The sequence below is a fragment of the Sturnus vulgaris genome, chromosome 4 (assembly GCF_052056855.1).
Source record: "Sturnus vulgaris isolate bStuVul1 chromosome 4, bStuVul1.hap1, whole genome shotgun sequence".
Classification (NCBI taxonomy): domain Eukaryota; kingdom Metazoa; phylum Chordata; class Aves; order Passeriformes; family Sturnidae; genus Sturnus; species Sturnus vulgaris.
In genome coordinates, this window is record NC_142246.1 from 13168213 (window position 1) to 13195481 (window position 27269).

At 36.7% G+C, this 27269-nt stretch overlaps 1 long non-coding RNA gene across 4 annotated transcripts in view; it reads left to right on the forward strand.

Annotated features, from left to right (window-relative positions):
- Positions 1-27269, forward strand: part of LOC148223883 (uncharacterized) — a 182418-nt gene that overhangs the window by 70296 nt on the left and 84853 nt on the right. The gene's annotated exons all lie outside the window — the stretch shown is intronic.

The window sequence follows — 27269 nt, forward strand, 5'->3', positions numbered from 1 at the left end:
TACCAGTATTTTGACTAGGATATTTTAAGAAAGAACAAAAACACCCTTTTAATTTTCTTAGGTTCTGATTGGATGTTTATGCTTTAGTTAAAATATTATCCCAAATAATTATGAAGTTTATGTCTTTACTGTAGCAGACTTGAGTAAATGGGACACCGTTCTGAAAATGTAGTTTTCTGAGTTAATTAAGTGAAAGAAAATTTATCCTTGCTTCTGCTCATTGCTGATTTTCCTCTTGGTAAAAAATTCAACAGCTTTCTATGAGAGCCACTCAAAGAACACTGTGCCCCTTTGGCACAGACTAGTAAACAAGTCCCACAGAGCTTAGAAGATTATCAGCTGCTGAGGAAGCAGACGTTTGACTGTGAGCCTGTAGACATACTCAGCAGGGTGCATAAAATAGGGTAAAAATAATTGTGCCAATGTGTCTGGTTGAGAAATTCAAAATTCCAGCAAGTGAGAAAATAAACAAACATATGAGATAGAAAATTGCAGTAACATCAGAGAGAGGTGCTTTGTGGAGGAGCTGCTTGAGAATATATTTTTGCTCTTTGCAAAATTTTGCAGAGAGGAGCAAAAGAATTATGTTGTGGATATATGACAGAAAAGAAAGAAAAGTATGGGAAGACTTGTAACTGAGAGTTGCAACTGAAAATATTATTTAAATTATTGCAGATGGGAGAGAGAAAGCAAAATAATGGCACTGCTCTTCAACAGCAACACAAAAATCAGTGAACTGATTTATGTAATTTATACCAGTACTTGTATTATCCTCCCTAAACTCTAACCACAGTACAAAAATAATGACCTTATATCAATTATAAATTGTGGGAGGAAAAGAAATTAATGAACTAAAAAGAGTAAAAAAGTCATTCTAGGTTTTTATGTCTTGAGAAGATATGTTCCAGAGCTTTTATGTCATATACTGCAAAAGGTGTGGGACTTTCCATGTCCCTGTGAACCTCTGAACTGTGCACTGAGTGGAGAAGGGACATGCCAAGAGTGGGTCACACCCCACGAGCAGAGGCCCTGAGATTTGGCTACAGCAATTTCTCTGTGGCTCTTTTGCTGTCAGTCAGTGCTCTGAGGAGGCAAGGAGGAAGGGGAGGTCTTTTGCATAGGGTAAAGAGGATTTATTGCTCTGGGGAACTCAGCAAAAGAAGACAAAAACACAAGGGTGCAACAGCTGAAATGTGGAGGTTCATGGGGAGGGTACAAATCATCAGCAAATCAGAATTTCTTCTGGGGAGGGGTAAAAGCAGGGTTCACAAAACCATCATCCAGTGAGAGAGCTAGGGAAGGAAACTGGGTCACAAGGACTAATGAGAGGTCCAGTTTTCAGGGGATTTCCAAGGGGAATTCCAGGCAGGGGGTTGTCACAAAATAGGATTGGCAGGTAATTTAGGATAGATTGACAAGGTGGGTGGGAAGGTATGATTTGGACTAAATCATTAAGTTGGGCAGAACATACCATTAACCAGAAACACACTGCAACAGAGAAGTGTGGAGAAGGTGTTGTGCTGAGATCTCAGCAGTTAAAAGCTGGCATTTGTGAGGCTGAGGTTCCCAGGACGTGGCTGGTGCCAAGGAGCAAAGTGAGGAGGAAGCAATGTTGTGGCAGTGCCGTGCTGCCCTTGGCATGACTTTTGTAGTTGCGGTGTTCCTGGAGCTTAAGGTTTTGTGGTTTTCTCAATCCTAAGTATAGCCCTAACCCTAAGTGGAGCATTAAAAGCAGCCATTTGTGAGGTGGTGGTTCCAAGGAGAAAGGTGTGGAGGGATTGTGAGGTTTTGTGGGACCTCTGGGTGCCTCCTGTGCACCCACACTGTCGGGCTTCTTCTTTTATGTAAAAAGCAAAGCAGCTAATAGTTGCTGTAAAGTTATTGATTGCAGAAGCACATCAGTCTCAAAAGCAAATACAAAGCAAAGCAAAGCAATGGCTAAAAGCAATGGCAAAGCTGCAGTGGCAAAATGCAATGGCAAAATGCACATGGCATAAAGCCATGGCATAGAGCCCCAGCTCTCCCTGATGCATGTTCTTTTATAGCAACTTTCCAGCTAGCTAAGACACAAACTCGGACCACTACTCCTTAACCTATTAGAATTCTGGTTTCTTAGCATGACAGGCTACGTATAGACTACGTTCATGGCCTAGCTTGTTCTAACTGAAAAATGTAAGCAATATTCTTAACTCTAACTCATTTATGTCTGAAGTTAGGTTCTTGGAGCCTCTAAGAAAACACTAGCATGTTTTTCAACCTTCACTACAACATGTACTACTTCTCAGGCATCTAAGACCTTTTGCTTACTAAAATCACTTAAAACTTATTCCATTTACTTACTTATTTTCTCTCTCTTATGTTACCTAAGTCTACACCTCTGCCTTATAAGTAAGAGGCCTAGTATACTTCCATCCATCTAAAGGTTTCAACTCAGTCCCTGCATTCTGATCTCTCCCTGAAGGATTCAGAGGAACTCCTGACTTACTGACTCCGACAAGGGATGAATGTTGTGACAGTGCTGTGCTCCCCTTGGCACCACTGCCTCACAAATGGCTGCTTTTAATGCTCTGCCAGGGTTAGCATTATGCTTAGGGTTAGGACTGAGAAAACCACAGGGCCCAGATTCCAGGGACACTGCAGTTGCAAAAGGCACGCCAAGGGGTGCACGGCACAGCAACAGCATTGTTCCTTCCACAGCTTTCTCCTTGGCACCACTCATGTCCTGGGAACTTCAGCCTCGCAGATGTCTGCTTTTAGTGCTCCACTTAGGGTTAGGGTTAGGGTTGAGAAAACCAGAAAGCCTTCAGCTCCAGGGACACTGCAGCTGCAAAAGGCATGCCAAGGGCAGCGTGGCACTGCCACAACATTGCTCCCTCCACATCTTTCTTCTTGGCACCACCCATGTGCTGGCAATCTCAGCCTGACAAATGACTTCTTTTACTTTACTTAGTATTAGGGTTATGCCTAGATTTAGGGTTGAGAAAACCACAAAGCCTGGATCTCCATGGACACTGCAAGCAGTATGCAACAGAAGAGACTGAATTTTGAGATTTTCATGCTATTTCTAGAGTACTCACAAAACCTAATCTGTGGAATGTCAGGGCAAATGGTAGGTTTCTCCAGTGAATGGTAGCCCAAGGACAGCATTTGTGTAAAACCTCTGTGTGGGTCTGTCAGCATACTGTGATGGGATATGAAGGTGAAAATAAGGACCAGGTACTCTGAGGAACAGTGTGATCCAGAGGGCAGCATGTGGGCACATCTGGTGTTATGCTGAGAAATTAAAGTGAGCAGATATGGGCTTGCAGGCATCTTAAATCCAGGCATCTTAAGTTTCAGTGGAATAGCATCCAACACAGTCATAGAAAAGAGGCAGAGCACATATGGTGAGCCTCAATATGTATGTCTGCTCATTTCAGCCATGGCAGAAACCCAGAGCAGAAAGATGAGAAAATAAATATTATGTGAGGAAACTGTAAAATGAGAAGTCAGGTAATGTTTGAACAGCTTTGTCGCCTATTTTTACCTTGTGCCTACTCACTCTAGATTATCCATTCGGCATACTTTGATGAATATTCCCACAGATTGTCCACAGATTGTCGTTGCTATAAGCTGCTTGATTTCCTCTTTTTCATTCCTGCAACACTGCCTTACTACATTTTTTGGTATCAGTGTGGTCTTATATCCATAGGAAACAAATAAATCATGAACTTATGATTTGCTTGGTTTTCTTTTCTTCACTGATTTTCCCCCTTTTTGCATATAGCAGCAAGTTTTCCTCTTCTTTTGGTGTCTACTAAGTCTTTCATTGACGAGAAAGAGACCAAATAAAAATACAAAAAAATGAACTTTTGTGACATGCAAAATCCTCTTGTAGATTTCTTCTCATTTGCAGTAGATTTTGTATAATTTCCCCCCCACACACGTTCTAGAAAGCAATTCACAAGCATATATGGGCTTATTTGGATTTACTGGGATCACCAATACATCGTGGTATGGACTTACTGAAGTGAGTCTGAAAAAGGATTGCATGACAATTAAGAGATTGAAGCATCTTTCTCATGTAGAGAGTCTGAGAGCTGTGACTGTTCAACCTGGAGAAGAGAGGGCTCAAGAGGGGACCTTATCTGTGTGCATTAACTTCTTGGGGAAGTGAATGAATACAAGGAAATCAGGTTCTTTTCAGCAGTGCTCACTGACAGGACAAGAATCAAGGGGAATCAATGAGAAAAGAAGAAATTCCATGTTAACACAAGAAAGAAGTTTTTCCTCTGAGGGTGACCAAGCACTGGTGCAGATTGCCAGGAGCCCAACTGGACATGGCTCTGGGAAACTAGTTCTACATGGCCCTGCTCGAGTAGGGGAGTTAGATGATCTCAATAGATCCCTTCCAGCCTGAACTGTTCTATGAATCTGATTTTGTGCATATCTTTTTGCTATTTTTTCTATTTAATACTTGCCTGAAAATCAAACTAATATTATATCATTATTCTGTCTGTAATTATTTGTTAGCAAGAAATCTTTCTCTCTTGTAGTCCTGAAATGTTCTAAGGCTTTTTCTCCTCTCCATTACATCATATTTGGAGTTCCATGAGAATATTTTTACAGAATAATTGCATATTATCTTTGTATCTACATATTTTTATTCAGGGAACTGATGTTAATAACCCTTATAATCCTCTAAATGTAGACATCAAATGCTACAGAGTCAAGGGCCTCGTTAATTTGTACTAGCAAAACTGCTTGTGAGTCCTGCATTAAGCTGTCTGTTCGAGTCCTTTCTGAAATAAACAATTGTCAGCAGAGGTTTCTCATCTCCATGTTAAAATGATCAAATAAATTAACATATTTGTGATCCCTTCCCTTCTTCTACTCTTATCTCTGTTAACTCTTCAGAACTTATGCTCTTTGGGATCAGTGCTGTATTGATGGGGAATTTTCCCTCTCTATTCAGTCCAACTGTTTTACTAAATAGAGTTTGAATATGTTACCATAATAGCAATGATTTACACGGGTATCTTTTGAGAACTAGATACATCAAACAGAAATAGAGTTATACAAAGGACAGTGGCTGCCACTTTTGGTTTTTTGAGAGGTGCATTAAGTTTGCTACTACACTCTGATGTTCAGTTATATTCCACTTTAAAGGAATTTGCTTCTCAATATTGCTTATCACTATATTTTTTAAATAGAGAAATAGGACTCCATTAAAAAAATCTCTCAAATGCTCAAATAATATTCTGATTTTCAATTTTTTGTATCAGGTAATTTCATATAGCTGTGAATCAAGTAATGGTGGAGATGAATGATTGTCTGTGGTTCTGATTGTTTTAGGGTTTCACACATTTCCCAGTGCATCCATTCTGTGCCCTCCATAGCATTTCTGGGAGGGTGAATAAATGAAATGTTTTGCACATTTATTTGATCAAGAACGGAGGTAGCTCAGCTTTACACAGAATTTGAAAGCAAATCTGGATAGCCCTAGGGTTTGGTTTGTGGGCCTTTTTTTTGTTTGTTTTCTTTGAGTGTAGATTTCTACAGTAATTTTTTCATTTTGTTACAGAGATTATGAATTTTCAGAATAATGAAGCAAATGCTGGAAGAAAAAGGAGCTACTTCTACTATATTTGCTATGCTGTTTCTAATATCAAATTAGCAGTTAATGAATTTGAGTAGATGAATATTTGATGTGAAACTGGAGTTTTTGAAACTATTCAGGCTTTTGGAAACATTAATATTTACAGTTCCCTCTATCCAAAGCAGAATTGCTTTGACATAGTAGTTCCACTCCTTCATCTCCACAGCCTATTTACATGTCTTTGAAAGACATTTAAGATAATTCCAGTGATCCCATGACTGAAATTTGAGATATAGCAGGAAGTAGCCTAGCTCACCTACATATGCAATCCCACAAACCAAAAATTATTTTCATATATTACATGAATTTTAGTCTTTGGTATACTTACAGGTTGAAATAAGAAACACATGAAAGATCAACGTAAAATATTTTCACATGTCAAAAACACCAATGGAGAGTTATTTTCATTATCTTTAAAAAGTGTCCACTGTCAGACTTAAACATGTTTTTATTTATCGTATTAACTTGGAATAAAATGTATTTCTTACTCTTAGTTTTATAAAAAAAAGAAAAATAGATCTGTGATATTGTGTTGGTTATTACATATGTTGGATTTGTTCACTCATGTTCTTGTTATCATGACACAGAAAAAAAAAAACATTCTATGGATCAGTATCCAGAATGAAAAAGCATGAAGGACTTTGCACCTCTATTTGATCATATAGGTGGGACAAGTTAAGCAGAGTATCAGCAAACTGAATGGCAGTGATAACCACTGGTGGGGATAAGAACAGGAGAGGTTTTATAATATATTCAGCAATAAAAAGGAAAAGAAACATGTAACTTTGGAAAAAACTGAGCAAGAAGTCAAGTTGTAACTTAATTTGGAATAAAAGATAAGAGTTTTAGGGTCTTTGTGCCTGTTGATTTATCTGAAATAGGTTTCCCACTTGCTTGGAACCATATAGATGAAGTCAGTCATCTAAATGTGCACTGTGGTGCAGCAGAACAGATTCTCTATTTGTGTCCTAAGGCTCATGGGACTCAGCATGTGGGACTCATGGCTTCCTGAATTAAGATAACCAGTCATGAGCTCGTGGAGGGCTTTTCAGTACAGTCAGGCTCTCTGATGTGACCTGGGAAGATATATTCTAAGATACTGATCTACTTTTATACTTGGGTGTCTAAAAATAAATAAAAGTAGATTTATCTAAATGAAAATATCCTATATTTCAGGAATATATAAAATGTCTGCATTTGGAAAAGGAGACTTTGATCTTCTTAATACGAACTTAGATTTCAGAATCTTTGATTCTGAAATGTAAGTTCGTATTAATAATATGTCGCAAAATATGGTTTCTATAGAAATGTGCAAGTATATGGGTCTCACTTGGAAACTTAAGGTTGTCTGTCTTTCATTTTTTTTCTTTCTTTCTGTCAGCAGTCAATCAATAAATATAGAATAACAAAAAATTCATGATACAGTTTCCTACTGGTGATGCCTCAAGTTTAACTTTCATATTTTTCAGATTCTATACTGCCTTAGTGTGCACGTCTGAACTTCATATAAAGTGTTAGCAAGTTCTCTTCACAGTTTAGTTAGACAAAACAATCCTTTTCCAGCCTGAGAAACAGGGACATCGTTGCAGCTTCAGGCCCAAAAACTGTAAACAACAGAGAACTGAGGAGAGCAATCTGGGAGGATGGGACTTCATAACCTGAAGCTGTAATTGGACAATTATATATAAATATAAATAGACCAAAACTTATAAAAGTGTGAGAACTCGTGACTGATCATACATCTTACGTGGAGCCATGGCCAAGCTCTTGCACTGACCAAGGTGTATCCTTTGAAGACCTTTTTAATAAATACCTACTTTATTCCTTTAACACTAGTTAGCCTCCATTCCAGGTCAGCCTCTCAAGGAATCACTGGGTTCAGGTACACAGGACTCAATGCCAAGACCCTACAATATGACTTGTACCTGAACATTGAATTAGGAACAGAAATTGCCAGCAGGTTTCCTTCTGTAGTAAGGTTGTCCTCCTGTCCTTCACAGTAACTCTGCTGATATTCATTCTTGCCTTGTTTTTCTTCCCGACTTCCCTTTTATTACTGTCCTGAATGCTAATGCTATGAGAATGAAGTGTCTAAAACTTTGATTACTCAACAGGGTTCATCAAAATTAAGCAGCACTGCAGTGTGTGCTCACAGCATTATTGTCAATAGCTGCTTAGTTATAAATTTACTGAAGAAGAGAGTAAATGGTGCTTTCAGAGAGTATTTTCACAATTTTTCAAAACTGTTATATAAATGTCTTTATTCTTCATTTTTGTTTTCTATCACAATGAGAGATTAAACCTGAATCATATTTTTAAAAAGAAATGGATTCATCAGTAGTCTAGGTGTTTGCTTTTTTTTAATTACATCATTTGTATTAGACTCTTCATTCGACACTGAATCTCTATTGAACTCTGAGCATTTTGAATTCTACGTAGAGACCCTGTGTTCCTCTAAATGTATAATTTCTGTTTGCAAATACTTTTTCCCCCCTGCCTTGAATTGTCCTGACTTTTTATTGTTAAAGAAAGGCAGGAGAAGTGACAATGGAAGTAGAGCAATGTGCTTTGCTGATGAACACTGTGCCAGGACATGCCATCAGCTGTGGGACCCTCAGCTGCTCATTCTGCTGTTTTACTTTATACTATTCCTTGACTGCACTGCTTTTCTTCATGGAGCTATGAGAGATGTGGATGGAAGGATGATTCTCGTATTTCTTTATCGTCTTTCCATCCATCAAAGGCATTATGAAGATACAGCATTGCCAAAATATTGTTTCCTGATGGTACTTCTTTAGTCTTGCTCTGTATTTCTTAACGTGGTCTTAGAAAAAAATTGTTCTGGTAATTTTTTTATGATTCCAAACACAATTTCCAAATGCTATTTCTATAGAATCAGGAATCAGCACTGTAGGATCTCTGTCTCTCACTTTGGCAGCCTATGGATTGGCAGCAATGGCTTGAATCTAACTTCCAAATTAAATAGTAAGCTCTTCTGATCGAGAACTTGTGTCTCAGTCAGGAGTTAGTTGTCCTAGTCACTCTTTGTAGTCAATGTGATCAATATTCTGTCTTTCCAGATGAAAGTAAATCTAAATCAAGTAACATGAGCTGTGTATCCAGCAATGTCTCTTTCTCCTTATTGGGGTGAAGCAAGGTTAGCAAGCTAGCTTACATGACAGAAGCAAGATTTAAGTGAGGTGAATCCTACCAAATCTGTCAGCTGGGTATTTTTTTGTGGTGTTGTACGTTGGCCTTGCAGATTGCACAGCTGGTTCTGACAGAGGCTTCTGACAGGTGATTAAAAAGAATACTTGTCCCTTTTGTGCAAAGGAAATCAAATGAAAGGAGCAGAAGGAATAGAAATGACTATGACTTGTGTCCTGAGATAAAGTCAGTAAATAATATTCAACTGTCATTTAGGTAATTAAATTAAATAATTTTCTGTCCGGATAAATTATTAATTAATTAATTAGACTTTTGGTGTCTTAATTTGATCCAAGACTTGTAGGAAAAATCAATCTAAGTGCATGGAATTTGCAGTGTTGGCAAAACTCTGAGGCTTTGTTGATAATATTCTACAAACATGTAAGCATGTGCTTCCCTCTCAAGCACATGAGCTGTATCAAGGTGAAAGCATTGCCTGCTGTGTACTTGGAAGAGCCAAGCTGCAGTGGCAGAATTTTGAAATATGGAGAAAGCTAATGATTAAAACAAAAAGCTTTAATGGAGAGGCAATTAATGACAAAAGTCCTTCTGAATTAAAGACTGCCCAATTGCAGTCAAGCATAATATCAGAAGAATAATATATGTCTTGAGGTGTATGGATATGGAGAGAGAAATACCAAATGCATCCATACCTTGATATGGAACTGAAGAGAGGTGCTAAATATGTTTGCATTTGGCACTGTTAACTATCCTTAAGCAATATTTGCAAAAGCTTTTAAAAAGTCCTTTTTTTAAGGAGAGAAAATATGATGCCATCTGTTTACCTCACACAGGCACGTTGGTTAGTGCAAACTAGTTATTATGGATATTATAGCTGACTTGACAAGCCAACACCTGCTTGTTTCGACAAATACCAGTACTGAAGTTTGCACACACTCCCACAGACACAGAGGGGCTCTCTGAAAAGTGAACTCGTGCTGAGCAAGAGCAAATGAAGACAGCATTAAGTACTGGTCATAGTGTAATCTTCATCCTTCCTTATAGATATAAAAGTGATGTGTACTCCATCTTCTTAATTTAGAATCATTTCAGTATGATTACATTGACTTTCAACTTTTTAGTTCTCTTGCATGGTATGCTCATTTGTCACCATCACAGATGTTGCTGGGATGCATAAAACAGTAATATCATGGTGTAGAAATTGGAGGGTGAACAAGCTAAGAAACGATGCTTTGGCTGTGTAGTGCTCTGAGGCCTCTGGCAGCAGGATATCTAGGTGTGGAGCTCCATCAGCAGATTCAAAATTCATTTTTGTGAAAGAAAACTGACAAAGGAAGTGGCTACAGATCTGTCAGTGTCACTGGCTGGGTTTTTGGGGTCCCTTTGAGATCCCTGAGACTGCTTCTGCAGCCCTCAGTGATGGAGCACGTTCCCGAGCCTTGCCCAGATAGAATTTTGGCTCATGGTGAACTCTCACACCAGCGGGGAAAAGAGACCAGCATGTGCAGAAAGGCACAAATCCATAGTTTATTCTGTGAAGGCATCCAATCTAGCATATACCCACGGCTATTGTTTTACAGGGGTTTTTATAACTTTTGAGGGTTTCACAGTTTGCATCAATTACCAAGGGAATTCTATATTCTAGCCAATCCCTGAGGGATTTTACATTCAAAGCTGGCCTATGGATACTAAAAGAGAATGAGCCACTAATATTGAAGATAGATAAGAGTGTCTACCAAGGGGGGGAAGCTGGATTCCTTTTGTATTCATCATTTCACAAGCCATTTCTTATCTCTAAGTTATGTTTTTCCAAGGAGCTTGTTCTGAGGATGCAGGGAGACTTTCTTTTTTATTTTCTGCTCTCTCCACATGTCAGGAGTTGATGAGCTATATATATGTTTTTATGCATTTTATTAATTTTAAAATTGCAGCTAAAAAGATGTTCCAAACCATCAGTAATTTTTAGACCTAGGAAAAGCAAAACGCCATGGAGAAATCTGATTTCATTGCAAATGATCAAGGAAATGAGGAAAATGTAATGGCAGTACAGTGCCTTTAGTCACATATTTTAAATGCACTGGAATATCTGAAGATGTGCATGAACTTACAGTAGAGAAAAAATCAGAGAACTGAGCTGGGTCCAGCTAGTATAGATATGGCAGATCTTGTTTGTACTCCCTGTTTTGTTCCATCAGTTGGGCATCACAATGGTGCAGAGCAGAAATAGAAATCAGCTGTGCATAGGAGGGAGAAAAGTTTTAAATTATGGGCCTCTTCCCCCTCTATCCCCTTGCTATTTGGTCATGGCTGAAAAACGTATGAAACCCTTATAAAACATGTAGTAGTTAGGGAGAAGTTGAGGAGAAATGAAATGAACAGGGAATGAATCTTTTACCTTCCAGAGAGATTAGACTTCATTATGCTGAAAACTTTCTCCCCTAAGAACTACATTTGTCATCCTGTACAATGAAAACCAAATTTTGACAGTTCCATCAGTAAGTAACTCTCCACCATGCAAATGCTGGGCTGGGACTCATTGTGCCACAGGAAACAGGCCTGCATTTCTAGAGAGACTTTCCACTTTGTCTTACTTGCTCACAGGTTTGTTCTATTTCTTTTACTGAGGAAGCTTCTATCCACCATTGTTCAGCAAATAGGATCTCATCAAGTGCATCATCTTCAACTTAATAGAATTGATTCAGGTGCTGAATTATATACCAAGTAATTGGAATGACCTAACAGAGAATGTGCCTGCATTTATAAATAGGATCTGAACTCAAATAACATGTAGGAAAGTAATAAACTAATCTCAGATTTCCTGGTAAAGTCTTATTATCAGCATCTAACATCACCTTGATTAGGTTACTCTCTGGGCCTAAAATCCAATTTATTACTTTTCCTTTTAAATAACAAATTATTCTATTTGGCTTAGTCAGGGGTTTGTAACTGAAAGATTTTGTGACCTGTTTTAGAGAGACTGGGATTGTTTTACTATTCTATTACTTTTTGTGCTGCAGAATGGCATTGTGACATGGGAAAATTGGTAATTTTTTTAAAGGTTAGCTTTCCAAGTTTCTATTGTCAGACTCTCTTTGTGCAGAAGATTTTCCCCTGAAACTCCCCATACAATGATGTATTCTTGGCTTTTCACAATACGTTTTGGATATTATCAGTTGGAAATTTTCCTTAGATATTTTCTCAAGTCTATTCTCCAAGTTAAAAAGTTTTCCTTCATTGTTGCTTTATTACTACAATTCAATATATGAGATTTGAGAATATTTATTCAAAGATATAGAATGTGGTTGTAGGTTGGATGAGATCTTAAAGGCAAAGAAATTACCATACCTCTATATTTTGTTTGTGTTTGGCCCTTTGCTTTAATTGTCTTAGGGAGACCTTTTGTGCAAAATGGAGAGAATGTATCACTTTAGCGCATGCAAAATAAATGGTCAGGGAATTTATCACATGCTTTGGTGTGGATGACTGTAGAACCTACAAATTGTCAAGATAAAGCCTCTTTCTTTTTCCTCCTGATTTTTTGGCTGTGCTATAGTTAGATGAGATGCCAGAACAATGGACCAGAGCTCTGAAGGTTCTTGTTTGATTTCCATAGTTTTCTCACCTCTTTAGGTCTGCACAAGTTCTTGAAATGCTGTCAGGAAAAAAAATTGTCCTTGTCTCTAAGTAACATAATCATCTGGCCATGTCACCCCAATCTGTTCTCTGCCAGCCATGGCTGTGAGTGATAATTGCTTTTTTCTAATCTCCGGCTGCTAAAAGTTAAGTGGAGTAAATTTGGTACAGAAGGAGGATCCTTGACAGACATGAGTCCCTAGAGCTCTAGACTATCAGCAAAACTGCAGTCTAAAACTACAGAGAGTGGCTAAACTTAAAATGTTTATATGTATGGTCTAGACAGTCTCAAGGTTGATTTTGAATTTTATTAATATCTCAATTTAAAAACGAATCTGGATTAAGGTTGAATACTCTATTTTGAATGGAAATTACAAAAATTTGCAGGGTCAGCTTTTATAATTATGTGGCTGATTCTGTGTGATTTAAGTTTTCATGTATAAAAACTTATATATATATATATATATATATATATATATATATATATATATATATATGCATATATTATTTATAACAGGAATTCCTTTGTATACATTCAAAAAGGCTTTCCAAAAAACTTGAACTTCTGAGTGACAACATGGAAATAAGTCTTGAGTCACTGTGTTACTTTCAAACATTGCATCTTGCTACTGCTTTGCCATAACAGAGATCAACCTGCACTCCTCCTGGAGGGGTGTAATGCTTGTGTATGCGGTGGAACAACATAACAGGAAGTGTGAATTCACTGGATACCTATAGAGGGATTTGTTTCCTGTGCTTTATTTTTTCTTCTAACACACTGGTAGTTTTCCCATGCAAGCATTCTTAGGATTCTACAAGCTTGTTTGTGTTGAAATTTAACCTGATGAATTTTATATTTTTTCTCTAAAGAAATAATTACCCCATTTTTTGTCTCAAAAATGAAAACAGTGTCTTTCAGTGCTTCAGCAGGCAAAAACATTCTGAAGAATAACCTACAAAGACACAGAAATGTTTGAATACTGTGCTGCTATACAGGACCTGTCAAAACCCTTAAATCAGTGATTCTTCCCAGCACCACTCCTGCAGAGGGGCACCTGGAGTCAATTAGTTCAGATTAAGAGGAAAGAACAGATACAGGCTCTGCCCTTGCATGGTAGATGAGATGAAGATGGTTTATTTATTTGGCTCTTTTTCCTTATAGCTGAAAAGAATAGTGTTTTTTTACATGTGTCACCAGGAACTGTCAAACCTTAGTAAATATTATATTTATCTGGGCTTTTAGGTTTCTATAGAGTTTAAGGGTCCTTTGGATGTGGCTGTTGAAAGCAGTGGGGAGGAGGGTTCTGCACTAACATTTTGTCACCCAGTTTTGATTTTACCAAATGAGAGAATGCATGCAGTTTTAGACAGATGGTAGTTCTTGACACATGAAGAATAAAGCTAACATTGAAGGGCTTTTGGAGGCTCTGTGTGTGGTCTGTTGAAGTTTGTGATCTACAGTACGTGGGGCTTGTTGCTGTTTGAAGGCTGTATCTCTAGCTCTTATAAACTCATGGAAATCTGTGACCCTATTAATTTTTTGCCTGCCTAGTAATTTCTGAAATTTTCTAATTGAAGAACTTTATCTTTTCTTTGTTGTTATGACACTTGATTTTTGACAGATTTTGGGGTTCTTCTTTTCATACAGAATAGTTTAGTTCCTCTGTCAGTTCTGCAAATAGTGTAGGAAGAGCCAATATTAAATAATACTCCTACTTACAGTATAAATAATCTTAGTGTAAAAATTCTACCTGAGAAACCTTTAACATTAAAATATTAATTATATTGATATAATAGTTTAGATGTTCTCTAATGCTGTGAATACTCCTAGGATGAGTAGAATTGTCTTTACTCTGCATAGGTGCGAACTTCAAACTGAAATCTATTTATTTTTCAGTCCTATATTACCAGCTGTTGCAGTATTTTGTTTACTGGGGTGTTTAATAGAAAATGAGATGGACTGTTCCAAATAGGGTGAAACAAAAGAACTGAAAAAAGATCATAAATGCTAAGATGTACATAAAATGTTGCTTTTCCTAGTTATGTAAATTTTTTTAGTGTGTATTGCTTTCTTGATAAGTATTCATTTAATGTAGATGCTTGTGAGATTGTAAAAATGTATTTTTAAATTTAAGACTTTTTTCCTATTTCTATTGGAACAACTAGGAATTATAATTTATTTTTTTTAAATCATAATCCTAAAGCATAGTCAAATCATGCTATCTATTTTGAGTTAAAAACACTAGCTCAATCCATTTTAGCATTAATATAAGATAAGACAGTGGTTGAATATATTAGTTTTATATTAGTTTATAAGTTCAGTTAAAGGATACTTTTTATTGTTATAATAATTGAAGTCATGTGAGGGATAGATGGAAAAAAATCTTAGTGTAGACTTAGATAGGATATGTAAAAAAACATTAATGTCTATATTTTTTTACATAGTATTTGATTAAGATTTTTTTTTCTGGAGTTCATGTTTTCTTTACCTTTTAAATGTAAGTCTGGTTTCCCGAGTATAATGTAACTTGACTATGAGAAAATTATTATTTTCATTTTGTTACCTGTATTCTATCAGTTTTAATTCCCTGCAAATATAATCTTTTTTTTTTTTTTTGAAATTTGGGTTCCTACAAAATAGTGGATTTCATAAATAAACACTAATCCTGAATTAAATCCCGAGAAAATACAACTTGAGTTATTTTTAATGAAAAAATGTCCTTAAATATCTCTCAAAAGCAAATAAGCCACCTATTTTATTTCAGGATTAAATATACCTTCCAAAGACCTTATTTTGTTCCTAGTGCTACTGTATGTTTGAATTGCATCAGCTATAGAAGCATAATTACCATTTCTGGAAAACACTTTTCATGGTAACATGCAGCCAAAGCCTGGAATGGCAAATGGGAGAAGCCAAGGATTGATAAGAGCTCCTGACACGTGCCAGTCTCTGCCTTATTACTTAATTATCATGACAAAAAAGTTGCTGATACAAATCATGAGTAAAAGAAAGATGACTGCCTGGGTGTCCTTTTAAAAATTATTGTGAACCTGTTCACAGTGTTAGAATAATATAAACAAATAATTGCTAACACCTCAGTTAAACCTGACTATAAGATTTTCAATAAGAGTTAAATCTGTGATTATTAATAATATCACTAGAAGGAAAGATTAAACTGAGACAGGGGTTTATCCCAAAATTAATAAAAAGGTACAGCTATTAATTAATTTCACCAACTCATTCTGGTCCTGAAAATGAAGGCTGAATATTTGTTGGAGATAGACTAAAAAAAGGGCTGAATCACTGCTTTGAGTAGAGAGCATACCTCAGTCATACCAAATGTCACAGTTACTCATATAAGTCTTTTCCATGTAGACACATGGACATACACATAATATTCCTGGGTTAAAAAAAAAAAAAAAAAAAAAAAAAGAAACAGGAAAAAATAATACTAAAATTGAAGATGCCATTATTTAACTGCAGCCACTAAGCAAACACCACTTTACCCCTGGTGGGATGGGAAAGAGAACTGGAAGGGTAAAAGGGAGAAAGCTTGTGGGTTAAGATAAAGACAGTTTAATGGGTAAAGCAGAAGGGACCTGTGCAAGAAAAGCAAAGCAAGGACTTCACTCTAGACTGCCCCAGGAAAGCAGGGCTCTATCTTGCCTGACAGTTACTTGGGAAGAGAAATACCATCACTCTAAATATCCTCTCCTTCCTGCTTCAGTTCGGGAAGAGCATTGAGGTGTTGGAGTAAGTCCAGAGAAAGGCAGTGGAGCTGGTGAATGGTCTGAAGCACAAGTTTTGAGGAGGAGCTGAGGGTGTGTTTAGCCTGGAGAGGAAGAGGCTCAGGGCAGACCTTAGCACACTCTTCAATTCTGAAAGGAGGTTGTAGCCAGGTGGAGCTGGGGGCTTCTCCCAGGAAACTAGACAGAGAGGAAATAGCCTCAAGCTGTGCTGGGGGAGGCTTAGGTTGTAAATCAGGAGAAAATTCCTCATAGGAAGGGTGATTAGGCACTGGAATGGACTTCCCAGAGGAGTGGTGGAATCACTGTCATTGGGGGTTTTTAGGAAAGAATGGATGTGGAACTTAGTGGCACAATCTATTTGACATGGTTGTGTTTCTTCATAGGTTGGATTCAATGATATCAGAGGTCTTTTCCAACCTAATTTATTCTGTTATTCTGTGATTCTTCCTTCAGTTATCTTGCTAATCAGGATGCCATTTCATTAGCAGGATGCCACCTGTGGTCAGGTGAGTTTATGTGTCCCCTTCCAACTCCCTGTGCACCCCCACAACAGCATTCCTGTGTACCAGCTTTCTCCCTCAATAGTACTTTCCATAGCCTCAGTCCTGACCTCTCACCCAGGATATATGTCCTATTTTTTCACCTCTGCCAGGCTATGTTTCTTTACAGATAATGGAGATAGCTGTCTGGTTCTGGATTTAAGGCAGTGGCATGGCAAATACCTGTCCAACCCTACACACAGCATGGTCTAGAGGCATAAGAAAATGAAAATTCATAGAAATTTTTGACAGCTGCAGCCACAATTTACACACAGCTAAGCTACCCAAATCCAGCAGGATCCCAATGATATTTGAGTTTTGTGTGTGAATTTGTTTCTTTTCACTCCCTCATAGTGGTAACAGCTACAACGAGTAGCTGGAACTTCTGGCTCTATTTGCAGTAGTCTTCAATGCCAGGTTGGATGGGGCTTTGAGCAACCTGGTCTAGTGAAAGGTGTCTCTGTCCCTGGCAGGTGGGTGAGAATGAAATCATCTTTAAGGTCCCTTCCTACCCAAACCATTCTATGATACAAGTAATAACTTGTGGTTAAGAAAGATTCAATTAAATCTGATCTACTGCCCTGAGAGTGAGGGGACAGTATATGCAAATTAAGCTTAGTAACAAAGCAGTATGGAAGCAAGAGTATGGAAGACTTAAAGAGACAATTCTTTGTTTATGGTCAGGTTTTCAAGGCAAGTTCTTTGATATCAGTTGGTCTGAAGCTTTCCTTGCACATGTGCACACAGTTCACTTGACAGAGGCATTGGAGCACAGAACATTTAAGCCTAAATGACTCCAAAATTCATGTTGGCATGGGCAAGTTAAAGTTGGTCATTACTAGGGAAATTTGAACAAATTTTTGGTAAACACTCTCATCAGCTCTGTACTTTAGAATAATGACAGATGTCTTTACATTGCTAAGATAGCTTTTTTTATGCTAATACAGTTATCTGAAAACTGCTACACAGGAAAAACAAGGAATGTCCATGAAGTCAAAAGCTCAGTGTTATACAACAATACACTTCAAATTATCCCTTTTCTCTAGTTCTGTGGGAATAAGATACGAAACGTCCTCCAATTCAATAACATATTCCTTTTCAACTAAGCTCTGCTATTGGACATGTGTGATGCTTTCATTGTTTCACAGGGAATGGTTTTCGCTAGGCTTAAAATTATCTTCTTTGTTGAAAGCATTTGAAATTATCATAATGGATGTAGCACGAAATGCAGATGGATGGGTGGGGTGAACCTTGGTTTTGAATAAATGGCATTGCTAGGCTTTTTGTTACCTTTTAGTAACACTGAATTTCTGTGCAAATTTTAAGAGTTTTTAAGATTCCCATCCAGCTGGCTAAAGTGTAAATTCTACTATTAGCCAAAAACCCCCCCGACATGGAAACGGCCCAAGAAATGGGTCTTTTGCCTACTGCTTCTATTTCAAGGGGTTGTAAGTGTTGGCTGGCAACCAGGGCTGTTGCAGGGTTCCAGTGGTAAAACTTGTACCAGAATAGACCTGCCCACACACAGAAATGTCAGAATTGTTTAGCTTGTCAGTCCTAATTTCTCTCTGTGTTTGAAATCATCTCCAGTAACACATCCGTTGATGAAGCATATCACCCTTCAGCAAATATGCTCATTCCAACAGAATACTCTTTCTCATTGCACTTGCAAAATGATTTAAGATGAGGATCTTAATGTGTTATGCCTCCCTGAAACCTTAACTGTTTTTTCTATCACTTGAGAACTGGAGATTTTATCATAATCAAAAAAGATGCAACTTGCTTATCTCCGAGCTTTCGGTTGTGCATCTGTCATGGTTTAACCCCAGCTGGCAGCCAAGTACCACACAGCTGCTCACTCTCTTCCCTTCTGCCCCCATGGTGGGATTGGGAGGACAGTCAGGAAAGAAAAGAAAATAAAACTCAAGTTTAATAATTATGGCAAAATGAAATATAATAATGATTCTATTAGCACTAATAATTTTCATAAAAAGGAGAGGGAAAGGAGAAAAAAAGCCAAGAGAAAGAAGTGATGCACACTACAATTTCTCACTACCCCCTGATGGAGGCCCAGCCTCCCCTTGAGCAGTGATCATCCCCCTTTAAATTAACTCCCCACAGTTTATATACTGGACATGATGTATTAGAGTATAGAGCATTCATTTGGACAGTTTAAGTCATCTGTCCTGCTCATGATCTCTCCCAGCTTTTTGTGGACTTCCTTGCTAGCAGACCATGAGATACTGAAAACTCCTTGCCTCAGGGTAATTACTCTTGAGCAGCAGCCAAAACATCAGTGTGCTATCAACATTATTCTCCCACTGAATCCAAAACACTGCTTTGCAGCAGATACTAAGAAGAAAATGAACTCTGACCCAGTCAAAACCAGAACAACATCTTGATGAACTGGGGCTTCTATTGCTGCAGACTGGTTAACCATTTCCATTAAGAAGATTTTCTAGTCTGTTTTTCACGAAGTCTAAAGTTCACTAAAACCTACTGAAACTGCTGTGGTTTTTAGAAATAAATTCATTACGCTCTTAAAAATAATTTGTTGACTCCCAGTGGTCTGTTGATTGAAGCCTAATAGCCTCAGGAGTATTTCTGTGATCCTCAGACATTGCTGAAATTAGTCTGTACCTCAAGACATGTTGGTTTTGTTACCTGCCCCACTGAAATCACAAGTGAGAAACAGCCTTTTATCATATGCAAAATAGATGCATGGTCTTATATGTCGACTTATTTTTTCTTTTTTTTAATGTGTAGTGCAGATGCCTTGTAAAGAGTTAGGTGCTAGGTCCTTTATAGTAATCTCTCCTAAGTGCATCACTAGTGCCCTGTAGATAAGGTGTTTCAGACTGCTGGCTATATTTTTTTTATCTTATGCCTTATATCAGCAGATTTCAGTATGACTCTAGTACCTGCTATGAATCTGGATTGCATGTACCAGTGAGGGACTGATCATTTTAAACTGATAGCAGAGGCACCTTTTGTAAGGAAGTCCTCATTTGGTCTGTAAGATAAGTTTCTGCTTATAACCAACTTCTGTACTTTTGGGGTTGGTTTTGTGTGTTTTTTTTTTTACTTGGTTCTTTTTGACATGTTTTGTTGCAACTAATTTCAATTGTCAGGATTTCCTTATTTGGAAAAATAGTCTGCAAAATAATACAATCGCATTCAGCTTTCATGCTAACATTTTTCCATGAAACGCATCAGAGTAATTTATTCTATAAAAAATTGTTTATTAAGCTTTCAAAACCAACTATGAACTGCAGATGAAGTGTAGCAGTAGAAAAAGAGCAGAAATGTGAGAAGTAAGTACATTTTATCTTCAATCAAATTACCAAGATAGAAGAATACAATCTTGATTGAATACATGCTGAGTTAAGTCTTTGGAGCAGAAAACTACCTTTGTTTTTGTGTATTAGTGCAGCTGTGAGTCCATTCAGTTAATTTGCCCATCTTATCATTAGAAAGTGGAAGACCATGTGATAGATGAATTTCCTTGCTCATAAAGGCATCCACCTGATTCGCCCTTTGAAATCAGGAAGCCATACTCATTCCTTGGGCAATTATTTTCTAATTTTCTATCCAACAGTTAATACAGCTTATTTCCAGCATGAAGGACACTCTTCCCAGCTACCATGTGTGAGAGTGCATATCTGCACATGTGTTGTTCTTTAGTGCATGTGAGGAAAGGAAGAGATTTTGAACTTGGCCTAGGATTTTGAGCCACTAAACCTCTCTTCTCTGAAAGAAGAGCTATGACATTATGAGCTATTATTAGCTAAGTACACTTCAGTGTGTACATTATTAGACTGTTTCTTTATCAAGTCAAGTGGCACTCAGCAAGCTGAAGACACCAGAGGAAAAGAACTTAATTATCTTTTAAACTAGAAGAAGGAAGAGCTAGGAATGGCTTTGATGTTTTGTTGTGGATTTAAGTAGGAATGAGACAAGCATGTATTTAAACTGTTTAAAGTTCTGCTACCCCAAACTCATAGCTCAAAATCCAACCTCCCAGGGAAAAGAAACAGCCCTAGCTATGTAATCAATTACTGGAGTTGGATAGATAAATACTCTAAGATGTCAAGCAAATATTTTTATCTTTGTGTCTCTAGCTTCTGTTCCCTCCAGATGTTAAGTATGCTGTTTAGGGGCATTTTTGGAAATGGAATAGGGACCTCCATTATAAAACTTTTACCTAGAGCTTAACTTTTGTAGTGCTCCTTGGTGTTTCTTTTTTTTCCCCTTACCATTCCTTTCTGCAGTTATATCCTAAGATTCTCTTCCATCCTATTCTCATTCTGGTCACTCTTTACGATTATTAATGGTCCTGGATGATTCTGTTGCTTTTTTTCAGCTTCATTCCAGGATTTTAACAGGAGGATGAAGTGATTCTATTATGGTTATACTTCAGTGTATTAAAATAATGATTCAGAGACTAAATAGCTAAGCTTTTTTCAGTAACTGCAACACTAGAACCATCCAAATTAAAGAGGAGGCAACTGCATCTTAAAATTGAGGACATTTACTTAATGTAGTACCAGGCTTACAATACCATACGACTTTGGTAAATAAACCAACCAGTAAGCCTTCATCAGTTATATGCTGTCATTTGCTATAAATTTCTTTGGACTTCTTAAACCTCTCATCTAGCAGGAAACACTCTACAATCTTAACATTCTGTTTTGAATACAAATGGCTATAAAATATCCTGGAACAATAGAAAAAGAAGAAGATAATAAAAGAGGCAATGAAAATCAAGTTTATTTAATAAATAATACATTCTAAAACTAAACACATTTTAGAAAAAGCCTGACCGTTGCATATATTTTAATGACAGAATCTGCTTTTTGCTGTAGAACGTTGGCTGTTAGACACTTCATCATTCCAACTCAGAATGCTTTCCAGCACTTTAAGAAAGACTCTTTGCTGCCTTTGGAGAAATCAATAATTATTTTGCATGGTCATAAATATAAAATAGAGCCAGTATTATGATTTTTAGAAAGACAAGTACTTTGGAAAACTCTTGATAGCTTTAATCCTATTCATTTTGACAGAAGCCTCCAAGGTGATTTAGGGGACAGTTAGATTTACAGTTCTTTAAAGAGAGCATATATTCTCAGGATGGATGTGGAAGGACTCAGACAAATAATAGGTCTATATAAATTTTGATACCTGACAAAATATATGTATGTAATTTTCAGATAATATCCTCATCTCCTTCAAACTCACTATATAACTGCAAGGTAAAAATATATAAGAAGATGTAAACTCTGATGAGCTGGGTAGAAGCTCTGAGTTACTTCCACATTAATGCATTGCTGTAAAGGGACCTTGATTTATTTAGATTGCTAGAACTGCAGGGGGCACAGGAAGGAACAGACTTTAGGACATGAAGTGTCTTTTAGGCAGAGAATTGCTTCAATGACAAATGGTAACACAACCAGCACTGTTGTTGGTGAACTCTACAAATCTGCAAAGTCCCCACCTACTAAACAAGACGTAGGCTAAAATAGTGTGAAAAAATAAAATAAAAAAACATCTCTGTGACAGCTCACACCTTAACAGTGTTCATCCTGGGTAAATCAGCAGTGTAATCTTAATTTCTGTGTTTATTTTATTATGTTTGTATTTTGTCTTTTTCTGGCTTTCTAGATAGAAAAGATCATTAGTTACTGAGTTCTGAGTCCACTGCAAACGGTGTACTCACTTAATCCAAACATCTGTCTTGTTTTTTTTCATTTTATCCGCTTATTGCATCCTGCTAAATCATGTTGAAATGTATTTCAGCAAACATAACTTTAATTGGCCGATAGAAAACGGAATTTTAATCAGTGAAGGAGGCATAGGCAATGGACAGCTGAAATTTTTTTTGGTGTCTTATTAAAAGGGAGAAATGATTTACTCTAATAGTGGCTAAGTCCTTGCTGCAATGGCAATTTTACTACTGACTCATTTGAGCACTTCAGTCAGCTAATTGGCCTTTACAGATAAATTACTTAGTATGAGTATTGTAAATCAGAGAGGTCCTTTTCAACAAAGTGAAGATTTTCAGTGCTTAATATCTACAGAAAAATGAGGGCTTAGGAGAGTATCACTTTATCATGGAAAAAATGCACCATGCTGTAACACACAAAAAGTTGTTCTGGATTTCTCCGGAATGATAAAATTTAATTTGTGAGCAAGGATGTTCATTAATTATCTGAGAAAGTCTCATTGACTGTCAAAATGCAGAATTCTTATTAAAAAACTCAGGATCCTGTATCAGAAAATACCTCATACATGCAATACAGCACATGAATGACACAGAACCTGAGCTGCACCAGAGGGAAAAATAATCTATAGTCATTGCTTTAAGAGATGTTGGGCACACTGATTTTAAAAGTCATATGCAACTATAGGGAATTTCTTCAAGCAGAAAGGAAAATCTCATGTCACTTTTGCTGAAAAAAGAGTGTTGTAAATGTGAAAACCCTATAACCTTTAAAATGAAAAATTGTTAGTATATTTGTGGAAAGTATAATCTCTCATTACTAGCTAATAGATTCCCAAATAATACCAGAATTAATTGAGACTCTGTACTCCTAAAAGCTTATTTTCTAATTCTCAAATAAATCAGAGAAAGAAAATTTTGTATAAATGGGAAAGTCAGATCTAGTGAAATTGTGAGCTAGTGGAGGGTTTGATTATCTACCAAAGTAGTAGGGCCCTCCATTCTTGAGCATATTTTTATCAGTGTAGATCTTCATATATGAGAAAGAAAATAAAATATACATATAATTAATTTTACTAGAACCTAAGTATTCATTCTTAGGTTTTTATGGGTATATTTGCATTGGTGCTTTATGAAAATACTATTTTTGTAGGCTGACAGGGATAAGAGTTAGGATTTTGGAACTACTAAAATATAAGAAAAATACTAGTCAAGACTACTAGGCAATTGATATACGAGTCACATATACAGTAGAAATTATATTCAAGGAAACATGATTATGGCCAAAGGTATAGAGAAAGAAGAAACCTTCTGCAGACAACTGATACCTATTTAATCTCATGTTATAAAATGATAATTTTGTTTCCCAGAATTCCCAGATCTATGGTGGGGAGCTGTAGAAAACAAAGAAGACATTAGGAAGTGAGCACTGCTCATATGTAATTGTAATAACCAATTACACCTATTGGAACTGCAGTTACTTGTGAGATTTTATTGCCTCATTTTTATTGCATCAATTCAGAAACATGGTTTTCTTCTTCAACCTACATTACTTACATTGCCTTAATTATCTGTACAGTAAAGACTATTCTTAAACTAGATAAGAACTTGTGGTCATTTGGTAAACATCCCTTGATGTAAAAAACATATATATTCAGTACTTTAGTTCACCTTTAAATAACGCAGACTGGACCTACTTGTAGATATTGGAAAAAAAAATAGAATGAGGTGAGGACTTAAAATATCTCTCACCAGAAATCTCAAGATTAGTCAGACATGGAAATAGCTGTTACCAAAAAATCTGTGACTTTTATTTCCAGACAGTGAAATTGTTTGTAGATAGCTTTTCCTCAGTATATCTTAATTCATCTTGCTTTCTCTGAGGATCCTAGGACAGTTGCAGAGGGAAATCAAGAATTCCTGCAAACAGCAGAATGCACAACAGTTAAATCTTTACTTGACACAAATGCTCAGGCCCTGTTTCTGTAGGCTTGTTCTAAAAGGCTTCCCACAGCTCTGAGATATTCCTGACTTTGACTACCTTTACTTTTCATGACAACCAAAAATTAAAGGAAAAAGAGTAGTAGATTTTTAATACTGGACTATTAGCTACTATTAGTACAAGAATAAACCATGGTAATTTTGAAGATTGTTTGATGCTAGAGCTTTGTATTTTTCATAGCATGAGTGGAAACAATAATGAAGTGTTACTTAAAAGTCTTTTGTCTAGAAGTGAGATCCTAACTAATCTGAATGGCACAGCCAAAATTTCTGGTTAAATTTTGTAGGTAACTGCAGAGATGAGCTCTCTAGGGAATGCTGTGAGAAATTAATAATTGTCAATTCATAATCGTCCAAGGAATAAGGCGTTGGAAATGGAAGGCAACAGAATATTGAATGACTCCTTTCCAAATGAGGGCTAAATAGTGCAGGACTTCTATATAAAAGAGTAAGTTGTCATATGATTAGTCTATCTCAGATTATAGAAATAGAAAAAGCAGTGAATTGGGTGATGTCTGTAACTCCACTACAGCGTCTGCAAATGAATATGACTCTGAATAATGACTTTGCAATTTTAATGGTGTTCTTTAGCACAGGGGTAAGGCAATGCTGGTATATTTGTGCTGTTTCTGAAGGCAGGCAATGTGGTCCAGTAGATAAAGCATTGAACTCAGCAGGGATGGCCAGACTATAATCCAGGCTCACCACAAACTGAGTAAATCTGTTCAGCTCTGTATGCTGTTATTGTTGTCTAAGGATTCAGCTGAATGTGATCCAGCCTTGTTTGGTTCATGATAACTCTGTGACTAAGACTTGGTTTTACTAAGAAAGCTGTTATGAAGAAATAAGAAAGTATGGGAGCTAGAGCTGTGCAAGATAAAAAAAAGAAATACGAGAAGAAGTGCACAGTGGCTGAGATAGTTGCATTCAGCAGTTGAAGGACACAAGAGGAAAAATACTGACATGAAAAAGGATAAAACAAACAAGACAAAGAACATCAGAAGACAACATTTCAACAATATCAATTCAATTTCAAAACATAACAGATCCAACCTTTCCTCACTGACCTGACAATTCCCTGGTTGGGAGAGGCTCATCAATTGTCCCCACCATGGCATTGGTAAAGAGATTAATGATGATGGTACTTGTATATTTAGTCCTTGTTATTTATTGTTGGCCAAGAAATTATATCTGAGAAATCTTAAAGTGTGTGTGTGTTAGGTGTGCAAGATGAAAGATGTCAAATACAAATATTCTCTGCACATTCCCACCCTTGCTTCCTCACTGACAACATTGAGTATTGAAGTGATGTGGCCAATCTAAATAAGAAAGGGGCCCTCCTCTCATTTTTTAGCTCTGCTTTACTATGTTTCAAGTAAGAAAATGAAGAAAACTGGAAAAAAATTTATTTCATATCCTGACCAGATTAATACCTTCCTCAGGGATGACAGGTGATGCGGTCAGAGGTGAATGAGAATCATTGCACATGATGAATGTTTAAAAGAGGAATCTGAAGGAATTAGAAGCTGTTTTACAACTAACATGCAGTTGGCAAACCCACTTATTATTAGTATGTATTTAATATATTTGATAACCCATGTCCTTTTTTGTTAAAGTGTAGAGTATATAGTGCAAAACCACACTTTATTTAACCATTTTATGCTGTTGAACAACAACATAAAGCTGTATCTGTACTGAGGAAATAAAAACAACCTGTGAGTCAGACAACTTTGTGTATAATAAATTCAGCACATTAAATCTGGCAGCAGCAGATCACAAGAAGCAGAATTCCCACAGAGATACAGAAAGATGCTCCATGTGAGCTTTTGCTGATCTTTTCACTTGATGATGAAAAGAAATCACTCGTCTCTATTTTAACCCTGAATTTTCTCATTTCCATAACAAAATATTGGCAATTCCTTTCTATAATCTTTATCCTGTGATATTAAGATTACTTATCCAAAATGAATGCCTGCTAGGCTGATATGACACTCATAAGATTATGAGCTTCCATGTGATTCATCATTTTTCATCTTATATTCTACTTTCTGTAAAAATATTGATTTTTGCTGTATGCTGATATATTCTGGGTATTTACTGAGAATCCAACTGCTGGCATGTTAGTCTTCCTTTTCTGTGTATCAGTAGTTTAAGAGGTCTGTGACATATTTTAACACATCCAATTTATTTTGTGCAATATTTATCACTTTAAAATGGAATGTAAAGGGGTTCAAAATTTCATGAGACTGTGCATTGGAAAATTAAACTTTTGACTTCCAGAACTTCATCAGAGACTGATCCATATAAAGTTTTGAGTTTGAAGTGCATAAACTCCAAAAGGCTGTGTTGGGTTATGTTATCAGTTCAAGTAGTGAAGGTATGAAGCCTTCTCTGCTCAATAAAGAAGATATTCTTTTTTCATATCTCTATTGGGAATACACTTGAAGAAGGAATAGATGAGTTCTGTGGATTATCAGACCTGATCAGATAAATTGCATTTCTGATGTCAGCTAGTCAGATCTTGGGTCCAGCAGACATAATGAAGATCCAGAGAAAGATATTTGTCTCTAAAAAGACACTTAATCTTTCTTAATGAATCTGAAAATTATGAGGATATTGTATTTGGAAACTATTTCAGTGGACTATATGCAGAGGATAATCTGGATTGTAATTCTGGTTTTATGCTCTTTTCCAAAGTGTTTGCTTTTTGCCATTATTGGAGATAAATACTTGCATGTTTTCATTTGAACACCTATTTTCATTTGAATGTCTGTTCTTTTGTTTTTATGCAATGCAGGTTTGAATTCTATGATGACTTACA